At 54.4% G+C, this 10,876-nt stretch overlaps 1 non-coding gene across 1 annotated transcript; it reads left to right on the forward strand.

Annotated features, from left to right (window-relative positions):
* The first annotated feature begins 2,232 nt into the window (after window positions 1-2,232).
* Window positions 2,233-2,304, forward strand: TRNAC-GCA. The gene has a single exon. It is a non-coding gene; the product is annotated as a tRNA-Cys (tRNA).
* The last annotated feature ends 8,572 nt before the right edge of the window (window positions 2,305-10,876 follow it).

Raw genomic sequence — 10,876 nt, forward strand, 5'->3', positions numbered from 1 at the left:
ATAAGAGCTCTAGCATAGAGACCAAGGGAGGGGTGTTGCAGAGGACAGCCTGGGCCGGGCAGATAAGAAGGAGTTTAGCAAGCAAAAAAGTAAAATGGCTGTGGAGTATTACCTTGGACTCGACAGCATTTCTCCATTGGTCTGTCTGCTTTGGGGCAGGGACAATAACACGTCCTGCTGCATTCGATATTTCAAAGGGAGGTTTAGGATTTTCAGTCTCACACACGGTGCACAAAGCAGGACTCAACCTTTGCTGTAAACTAAACAAGCTGCCCACAGATTCTGGCAGCCACAATGAGCATTTGGGGGAGAGCTCAGACCTGCCCCTGTCCCAGAGAGGGGAGGGGGGTCATCTGTGAGGGGACTGGACCACTGACCTACCTGCTCCTAATTCCCAAACTTTCAGTAACTCTATTATCAGTGCCTGTGAGTGTTATTTAAACCATAAGAAAAACCACCCTGGGCTAGACCAAAGGCCCATCTAGCTATGAAACTTCTCTTCTGACAGTAGCCAATAACAGGTACCCCAACATCCAGCCAACAAGGCACCACTGGGAGTTGAACCCAGAATCTCCTGTTTACAAAGCAGATGTTTTAACCAGCTAAGCCGTGGTGCCTTTGGGTGGCTAAAGCACTCTGTCTGCCCACACCTGACTCCCTGCCATCGCCACCAGGGCCTGACAAGCTTTGCTTGTGTTTGGATTCCGCAAAACAGAGGAGCAGGTGATGTTTTCCTTGCAAGCTGTGTGTGAGTGAATCTTTGGCCAGGTCTGCACTACAAAGTTGTTTCAGCAGAACGATATTGCTCTGGTGTGTGAAAAACACACAACGCTCCCTCGGTCGGCAGCTTGTGGCTGGTGTACACACTGCAATGCCACGTCTGGCGACAAAACTGCCCTGTTTTGCTGACAAAATAAAATGACTTCGATGAGAGGTCTAGAGCTTTTTGCAGCAAACTTAAAGTGACAGAGTGTCAGTGTAGATGCTGCTGTTCATTATATCACCATAACTGGCCTCTGCCAGTATCCCACAATGCCCGCCGTGAACTCGCCTGCCCTGCATTCCTGCTACAGAGGCTGGGCCCCTCCCCTTTCATCGCTCTGGGAAGTTCTGACAGCTGAGCCTGCTGCTCTGCTCCGGCAGCCAGGAGCAAATCACTGCCGTGGATGCTGCTCTCTCCCGCACTGCGAACACAGAGCAGATGGTGGGAGTTTCCTTACAGTGTAAGGGGGCCACTGGAATCCGAACTGTGACACGCCCAGGACATCCCTTCCCTTGAGGAGGCTCTTACCTTCTAAACAGGGACGTCTGTTTTCTAGTAAAATCAGGAAAAGGGAAGGAGAAAACTCGAAAGAGGTTCCTCCTGGCGCTCACGTCCGTGAACCCGAATACTCTCTCAGTCCTCAAAGAGAGACCTGGAGAAGGAGACTTGCTGAAGCAAAGCCACAGGGGTCTCTGAGGTTTCCCTGGCCCCTCGCCCCTGTCCTGCCTGGCTGATGTCAGCATCTCTCTGTGAGGTCACCACCTCCCCACCACCTTTGACCAATGGTCTGAGGTCCTGCAAAAGGCCTTTGTGATGTCACTGCCACACCCCTCCCTTGCTGGGCTAATGTCCTGCCCCTGCCCAGGCACTGTGGAGGTTTGAGCTACTCCCTGTGGATCACCCCACTCAAGGAGCGTTCGTTCTAGGAAGCAAGCCGGCTAGACAGGAAAACATCAGACGCTGTTTGGATGGACAGGGTGGGTCTCAGGGGAGGGGCAGAGAGTGTGGGTGGGGGGAACTGAACGCAATGCTCCAGATGTGGCCTCACCAGTGCTGAATAGAGGGGAATAATCACTTCCCTCCATCTGCTGGCAATGCTCCTACTAATCCAGCCCAATATGACCAGTTACCCATATTGAATGCAGACACAGCAATATCTGATACATTGGTTCCTGTCCATTCAGGAGGTTATTTCCCACCTATTCATAAATAATGAAGCTGCTCTAAGTGGAGGGGAGAGAGCTGTCCCATCCGTGCAGTTAATCCATCTCCCCGAGAGGTGGTAGCTATGTCACTGGGGGAAGCTATGCTGGTGGGTGTGCAAGCTGTGGTGTCTCCATGTGTATATAAAGTTTAATCAAACCCCATTTTTAAAACCCCTGTGGTCTGGGAATAGAAAAGGAGCTAGCTGAGGCAGAGCCCGTCCTTCAAAATCCTTAAGATCACTGACTTGCCAATGCAAAAGTCATGGGGGTAGAGCTCAGTGGTAGAGTGTTTGACTGCAGATCAAGTGGTCCTTGGTTCAAATCCAAGTGCCCCCTTACAAACATGTTACTTCAGTAATTATTATTCTATTTTCAGGAGCTCCACTATATAGTGATCCCTGTAATGAATGGACACACTCAATGTTTTCCTGTGCAAATGCATAAAAACCTAGCAAACAAGTCCCCCAGCTGAAATCAGTTCCAATCCTCTAAGTGTCTAGGTTTGTTTTCATCAATTAAACAAAGGCCCATGAAGACACATTTGCAGGTCCTTGGCCTCCATGGGCTACAATGTGCAGAAGAACAAGAACCACATCCACGTGGGAGGCATGGACTAGTCTGTATTACATCTGGTAAGTAAGTTGCCATTGGGACTGAAAACTCTACTGGGGTGGACAGGAGCCTGTTACAAAAATAAAATAACCAAGATTTACCAAACTCCCTGTTACACATTCAATCCTCTGTTTGTGCACACGGCATCAATTGGGGCTCTAATAAATGGCAACCTTCCTTTAACACAGATCGTTGTTCCTTGTGACTTTCAGATGCATTCGAATGGCAGCTGTTCAGAGATCATGTGCTGCTAGTTCATGAGCAGCAGCAGAGTCTCTGTACGTTTACCAACTGTAGAGCTGGGTGTGTCTGCATCCAAGTAACTGCAGAGTCAGTGTAGTACCAGCCAGTTAATTGCACAGTCTCCCTTTCTGGTCTCATTGATCATTTGGGTAGAAACAGCAACGGTTTGGTGGGTTTTGGTTTTTCCCCTTAGTTTTCTCCTAAGGAATGTATGATCTTGAGCATGTTAGTTTAAGTTCCCTGTGGGTCAGGAAAATTCCATCTCCTTGAAATAGCTGGGAAGTGACCTGTTTGTATAACCTAGAATAAAGGAGCTTTTAAAGAAGAAACTGCTTTACAAATATGCTGAGACAAAAACAGTAAATTCCACAGCCAGACACCAGGCCAGGATCAATGGATGGGGCCAGGATCAATTAATTACAGAAGAAACAAACTCTTGGGAAATAGCTGTAATTTGTCCCGAAACCTTTCCTTGTTCTCATATGCTATCACGGATTCTCTTCTAGAGGGCAGAGTTAAGGTTATCTGGGCATGTACCATCACTCTGTATTCCCGGTTTTTCCAGAGTTTGAGTTTTACTGAACTCGATGTTCTGGAAGGTAAGAGATAGTCACAGTCAAAGTTAACTTTCTGTTAACAAAGGTTTTGTTTGTGACAAATAATGAGACTAATCCCTCTCTGCGGTAATTCCACGGACTTCAGTGTACTCTTTCTCTATTTCTAGTTCCAAAAAAATAAGCAAATTAAAACAACCTTGAGACCTAAAATGCTGTGAGAAAATGGAAATTTTAGTAGCTCAAATATTTCAGTTTCTTCTGTGTCTTGTGCGTGTGTAAATGGCACAACATGTTAATTTATAAGCACATCTTTCTTAACTTCTTTAAATATTCTGTAGTACATTGACTAGATCAAGTCGGTTGTTCAATGCAGTGAGGTTTTCATGCATTGCCTCATACATATTTTTCATATTATGTAAATGAACACAACTCATTGAACACAAAATTATGTATTTCATGCTGTGAACTGTGTCGGTAGCTCAAATTAATACGTTTATTTTTTCTCTCTCTCTCTCTGTGAGGCACAACAAAATAATTTAGTGATGCTGAAAACGTTCCCTTCTCCTCCAGAACTGCCTTGGAATCACCGTCCCTTTGTAGATTAATCTGCCCCTGTGTCTCTACAAGGAAAATATATTTTCTATGAAAAAAACACAATTTTTTAATTAAAGGGACTGAGACAGAATAGGTTACTCAGACATAGGTTAGGGGGTTGTTATAGAAGTGGGTGGGTGAGATTCTGTGGCCTGTGTTGTGCAGGAGGTCCGACTAGATGATCATAATGGTCCCTTCTGCCCTTAAAGTCTATGAGAATAGCCACATGAGGGTGACACATCAGGAATGCAAAGCAACAGGTTCCTGGTTTGCACATTGATGGTGACAAGGGATTGAACTCAACTCCCCTCTTTTCAGACACATTTGTTTTATTCTGTTGTACTTAGTCCTCTGCCTTGTAGCTTCAACAGCCGCAGATGCAAGATGAGTTACTGCAGCTTAGACCTTGTGTCTGTGTTTAGGTGGTTTTCACCTAAACGTTCAAGCAGCTCCCAGCAATGTCCCGAGCTCCCCAAGTCCCACTGACAGCTGAGCTCTTCCTGCCCACTGAGCCCAGCCCAGACAGTGGGTGGGGGGTGAGTTTGTACCCAAATAACTGACAGAGCCAAGCAAGGAGCAAATAAATGTTTGCTTCAGTCACTAGGTCTCTGTTTCTATTGCTCGTTTGCTCTCTCCCCTTCTCTGATAAGGAGCAATGGTAAGAAAAGAGGTTAAACCATGTGCTAGGTGGTGGCTGGGTTTGGATGACAAATTTAAAACCATCTCAGCGCCCTCTAGTGTGACACTGACACCATCAGATTCTCACCTTTCACTCACACTTCATTAATAACAGTTTCCCTGAACTACTTTGCTGTGATTATTTCAATGGCTCCTACACCGATACCTGCTGCCCCTTCTGGCTGGTTAATTGCACTATTTGGAACCTGCTCCTAAAATTACACCCTTCCTGGAAGCAAGATTCAGAACTGCCCAAGGAAACCCCATTGGGTTTCAAGTGCAGCCCAGGCAGGGTGGCAAGGGGACAGCCCAGGGGTCTCAGAGCTTCTTCTTCCTCACAGAGAGAAGGTTAAGGGGGGCCACTAGTTATGACTCCTGGGTTTTAGTCCTGGCTGTGGGAGGAAAGGGGTGTTTAGTGGATTAGAGTTGGGGGCTTAGGAATCAAAGAGGAAACATCTCCCTTTTCAGCTTCAATGCACATTGAACAAGAACATGGCTTCTCATCTCTTCGGTTTCAGAGGAGCAGCCGTGTTAGTCTGTATCCTCAAAAAGAACAGGAGTATGTGTGGCACCTTAGAGACTAACACGTTTCTTAGGTTCTGTTGCCATCATGTGGCCATTTCATTTCACTTCTTAATGTTAAAAAGGTCTGGGTACTTCAATGAAGCTAATCATCTAGTGGAACAAGCTCCGCAAGGGACGTGGTTAATTCCCCATCACTGCCCTGTGTAAATGAAGACCGCAGCTCTTGCTGCAAGACACCTGGTATGTGGGTGTCCCTGTTCCCCCTTCAGAACCTCTGGTACATGGTGCTTCCCTCCTCCCAGTTCAAGATCCCCATCATGTGGGTGCTCCCATCCAGGATCTCTGGTGGGTGTCTCTGTCCCCCACCCCATGAACTAGCTCCCGTGTGTGGTTTCCCCTGCCTGCCCCCATCTGGGATTTGTGGGTGTCTCTGTTCCCCTTTTCAAGATCCGTGTTGCAGGGGGGGCGTCCCTCCCCCCAGGTCAGAATCCCCAGCGTGTGGGTGCTCCCATCCCCCACTCCAGGCTCTGCGGGGGTGTCTGTATAAAAAGAGACTGTGTCTCACTGTCTTGCCCAGGCTATGCTGTGGGGGCTATTCACAGGCACGATCCCACTACTGATCAGCACAGGAGTTTTGACCTGCTCTGTTTCTGACCTGGGCCGGTTCACCCCTCCTTAGACAACCTGGGGACCCCAAGCTTCCCCGGGATCACCATATTGATGCCAAACTTTGTGCGGACACCCGATCGGCACAGCCCCCTGCAGCCCAGAACTCCTGAGCTCACGTGACCCGCTGGCCTCAGCCTCCCCAGGAGCTAGGATCACAGGCACCAGCCACAGGGCCCAGCTGCTAACAGCGTCTCCCGCTTCCAATTTCAGGCTCAGCCTGGGAGCTCTGCGTTCTGAGCGGGTGGAAGTGGAGCCTGGCACTGAGCTGATGCGCTGAGGGTTATTTGCACTGTGCGCGTCACACGGAGGTGAAAACACGCGGCACAGATCTTTGAGCACAACCCTCGTCCTGAGGAATGGGGTCGGGGGGGGGGCTGCATAAAGAGAGACTGGCTCTCCCTGGCGGGGCTACAGCGGCTCTTCACAGGGGCAGTCCCACTGCCAATTGGTACCAGAGTTTTGCCGGCCTCCTTTCCTGGGCTGGCTCCCCTCTCCCTAGGGGGAACTGGTGGCCCCAAACTTCCCAGAAACCAGCATAGCGAGGCCAACCTGAGCACAGACACCTGCTCAGCACCCCGGGGTGTAGCCCTGAACCCCGGCAATCAGCTACGCTCAGCTGCCCACCCAACAAGCGTCACACGCAGGAGCCTTCGTGCCCCGCGTGTTCAGCTCCCTCCCAGTGCCAGCTTTAAACTCCGCTGCTCAGTTCTAAGCTTTGGCCACACGGGGGCAGCCTGGAGCTCAGCCAACGCCTCCCGTTGCTGGTTGCATTTCCCGCTCCTCGTGGCAGGTTCACACCCCGCAGGCAGATCTCTGAACCGGAGCCGAACCGTTCCCCAAATCCAGCGCTTTAGCAGCAGCTTTGCCAGGAAAGCGCTGACGTCCCCAAGTAACGTAAGAGCCAGAGCTCTGTGTCCAGGATCTTCCATTGGGCCCCTCACCGTGGTGTCTGTCAGGCGCAAGGAGAAACCAGGGAAATGTTTTCATGGCGTTTAAGGGCAGAAGGGGCCATTAGCTCAGCTAGTCTGACCCCCAAATAACACAGAATTACACCATGACACGTATTGATCCCACAGACCTTAGATAGATCAAAGCGTTTCAGCCCTCAGGAAGGAGGCTAAACTGGGTACCAGAGGCAGCGAACAAGGGGCCCCCAAGGCAATGGCAGGGAGCTGACGAGGTGAAATATGCCCCGATGATCCCAGCAGGCGACCCACCCCCATGCCACAGATGTGGGAGTCCCTGTTCCTCCTGCCCTTAAGAATCTCTGGTGGTAAGTGGGTCCCCCCAGTTCCCCAGATAAGAATCCTCCATGTGGTTTCCCTGGCTTCACCTCCAAATAAGAACATTGTGTGGAGGGAGTGGGAGGAAGGTTGTGTGGCAGATCTGTAAAGGGGGACTGTGTCTCCCTGTCTGGCCCAGGCTCCTGGGAGGAAGTGATCTCAGTGTGTCTGGCTGTCTCCATTCCTCCCACCCATAAGAATCCCTGGTGTGTGGGTGCACCCTAGACCATTAAGGATCTCGGGTTGGTGGTGTCTCTCTCCCCCTAGTCAGGCGCTCTGGGGCGTGCCTGTATAAAAAGAGACTTTGACTCACCCAGGCTGGGCTGCCATCATGGAACAGACCAGGTCCTTCTGTGGAGGGTTTGCGTTCCTCCAATGATGTGATCTCAGTGTGTGTGGGTGTCCCTGTTCCTTCAACCCTTAACAATCCCTGGTGCGTGGGTGCGCTGGGCCCCATTACAATCCCCTCTGTTTTACCCCCCATGAGGGATCCGGTGGATGTGGGTGTTCTCCACGCTACTGGGGGTGTCTGGTGCCCCTGTCCCTCCTGGTTAATAGTGGAGTTTGTGGGTGTCCCCCCGCCCATTAAGGATCCGTGTTGTGCGGATGCCCCCGTTCTTCTCATTAAGAATGGTGCAACGGAGCATATGGGTGTGTCCCCCACCCCATGAACTAGCTCCCGTGTATGGTTCCCCTGCTCCCATCCAGGCTCTGTGGGTGTCACTGTTCCGCTTTTCAAGACCCGTGTTGCAGGGGGCGTCCCTCCCCCCAAGTCAGAATCGCCAGCGTGTGGGTGCTCCCATCCCCCCTCCAGGCTCTGCGGGGGGGGTGTCTTAAAAGAGACCGTGTCTCACTGTCTTTCCCAGGCTACGCTGCAGGGGCTACTCAAAGGCACAACCCCACTACTGATCGGCACGGGAGTTTTGACCTGCTCTGTTTCCGACCTGGGCCGGTTCACCCCTCCTTAGGGAACCTGGGGACCCCAAGCTCCCCCGGGGTCACCATATTGATGCTGAACTTAGTGTGGACACCTGATCGGCACAGTCCCCTGCAGCCCAGAACTCCTGAGCGCAAGCGATTCACCAGCCTCAGCCTCCCCAGGCGCTGGGATCACAGGCACCAGCCATGGGGCCCGGCTTATTTTGCTGTCTGGCAGCTGGAGCTTTAAACTCTGCTTGTGAGCTCTGTGCCTTGGCCAGACGGGGACAGCCTGGAACTGGGAAATGCTTCTGCTCCCCCCGCCCCTGTCTCATGTCGAGCTGCAGGTGCCGCTGTCCTCCCAAGTAAGATCCCGGATGTTTCGGTGCCCCCTTCCCCCGCCCAGGTGTCCGGGTACCTCTGCCCCCCATACAGAATCCTGGGTGTGTGGGTGTCCGTCCCTCTGCAGAGGATCCCGGAGTGTGGATGCCCTTGTCCCCCCTACAAGATCCTGGGTGTGTGGGTGCCACTCTCCCCCCCGTAGATCTCTGGTGGGTGAGTCCCCAGGGTGTGAGCGCTCCCATTCCCCGATACAGGCTGGGGGGGTATAACTGGCCCTCCCTGTCCTGCCCAGGCGGTGCTACAGCAGCTGTTCACAGGGGCAGCAACCCCACTGTCACCCTGCAGCTTTAACCTGCTCCTGGGGTGACCCATGCGGGTCGGGAGTGAGGGGCACCAGCAGAGCTGAGAGTCTGGAGGTCAGGACTGGGATAGCAGGGGCTGCGGGTCGGGAGTGAGGGGCACCGTGAGAGCTGGTTGACGCCTAAGGGGCTGCGGGTCGGGAGTGAGGGGCACCAGCAGCGCAGTAACTGGGGAGCTCAGCGAGGAATCGAGGGGGCTGTGGGTCGGGAGTGAGGGGCACCGTCAGAGCTGGAGGGAGCGCAGGGGGCTGCGGGTCAGGAGTGAGGGGCACCAGCAGAGCTGAGAGTCTGGAGGTCAGGACTGGGATAGCAGGGGCTGCGGGTCGGGAGTGAGGGGCACCGTCAGAGCTGGTTGACGCCTAAGGGGCTGCGGGTCGGGAATGAGGGGCACTGGCAGCGCAGTAACTCGGGAGCTCAGCGGGAAATCCAGGGGGCTGCGGGTCGGGAGTGAGGGGCACCAGCAGAGCTCTTGGTGTGGAGGTCAGGTCTGGGATAGTAGGGGCTGCGGGTCGGGAGTGAGGGGCACCAGCAGAGCTCTTGGTGTGGAGATCAGGATTGGGATAGGAGGGGCTGCGGGTCGGGAGTGAGGGGCAGCAGCAGAACTGTGAGTCTGGAGGTCAGGACTGGGATAGCAGGGGCTGCGGGTCAGGAGTGAGGGGCACCACTAGAGCTGGGGGGAACCCAGGGGGCAGCGGGTCGGGAGTGAGGGGCACCGGTAGAGCTGAAGGAAGCCCAGGGGTCTGTGGGTCAGGAGTGAGGGGCACCGGCAGCACAGTGACTGGGGAGCTCTGCGGGAAGCCCAGTCGCTGCAAGTCGGGAGTGAGGGGCACCAGCAGAGCTGTGGATCTGGAGATCAGGATTGGGATAGGAGGGGCTGCGGGTCGGGAGTGAGGGGCAGCAGCAGAGCAGGAGGGAGACCAGGGGGCTGCGGGTCGGGAGTGAGGGGCACCGTCAGAGCTGGTGGACGCCTAAGGGGCTCCGGGTCGGGAGTAGGGGGCAGCAGCAGAACTGTGAGTCTGGAGTCAGGACTGGGATAGTAGGGGCTGTGGGTCGGGAATGAGGGGCACTGGCAGAGCTGGAGGGAGACTAGGGGGCTGCGGGTCGGGAGTGAGGGGCACCAGCAGAGCTGTGAGGCTGGAGGTCAGGTCTGGGATAGTAGGGGCTGCGGGTCGGGAGTGAGGGGCACCGGCAGCGCAGTAACTGGGTAGCTCAGCGGGGAATCCAGGGGGATGCGGGTCGGGAGTGAGGGGCACCAGCAGAGCTGTGGGTGTGGAGATCAGGCCTGGGATAGCAGGGGCTGCGGGTCAGGAGTGAGGGGCACCACTAGAGCTGGGGGGAACCCATGGGGCTGCGGGACGGGAGTGAGGGGCACCGGTAGAGCTGAAGGGAACCCAGGGGTCTGTGGGTCAGGAGTGAGGGGCACCAGCAGAGCTGTGAGTCTGGAGGTCAGGACTGGGAAAGCAGAGGCAGTGGGTCGGGAGTGAGGGGCACCGTTAGAGCTGGTGTACGCCTAAGGGGCTGCGGGTCGGGAGTGAGGGGCACCGGCAGCACAGTAACTGGGGAGCTCAGCGAGGAATCCAGGGGGCTGCGGGTCGGGTGTGAGGGGCACCAGCAGAGCTGTGGGTGTGGAGATCAGGATTGGGATAGGAGGGGCTGCGGGTCGGGAGTGAGGGGAACCGGTAGCACAGTGACTGGGGAGCTCAGCGAGGAATCCAGGGGGCTGCAGGTCGGGTGTGAGGGGCACCAGCAGAGCTGTGGGTGTGCAGATCAGGATTGGGATAGGAGGGGCTGCGGGTCGGGAGTGAGGGGCACCGGTAGCACAGTGACTGGGGAGCTCAGCGAGGAATCCAGGGGGCTGCGGGTCGGGTGTGAGGGGCAGCAGCAGTACTGTGAGTTTGGAGGTCTGGACTGGGAAAGCAGGGGCTGCATGTCGGGAGTGAGGGGCACCGGCAGAGCTGTGGGTCTGGAGGTCAGGACTGGGATAGCAGGGGCTGCAGGTCGGGAGTGAGGGGCACCGGCAGAGCTGTGAGTCTGGAGGTCAGGACTAGGATAGCAGGGGCTGCGGGTCGGGAGTGAGGGGCAGCAGCAGAGCTGTGAGTCTGGAGGTCAGGATTGGGATAGGAGGGGC

This window comes from Mauremys reevesii, linkage group 12 (genome assembly GCF_016161935.1).
Source record: "Mauremys reevesii isolate NIE-2019 linkage group 12, ASM1616193v1, whole genome shotgun sequence".
In the NCBI taxonomy this organism is placed as follows: domain Eukaryota; kingdom Metazoa; phylum Chordata; order Testudines; family Geoemydidae; genus Mauremys; species Mauremys reevesii.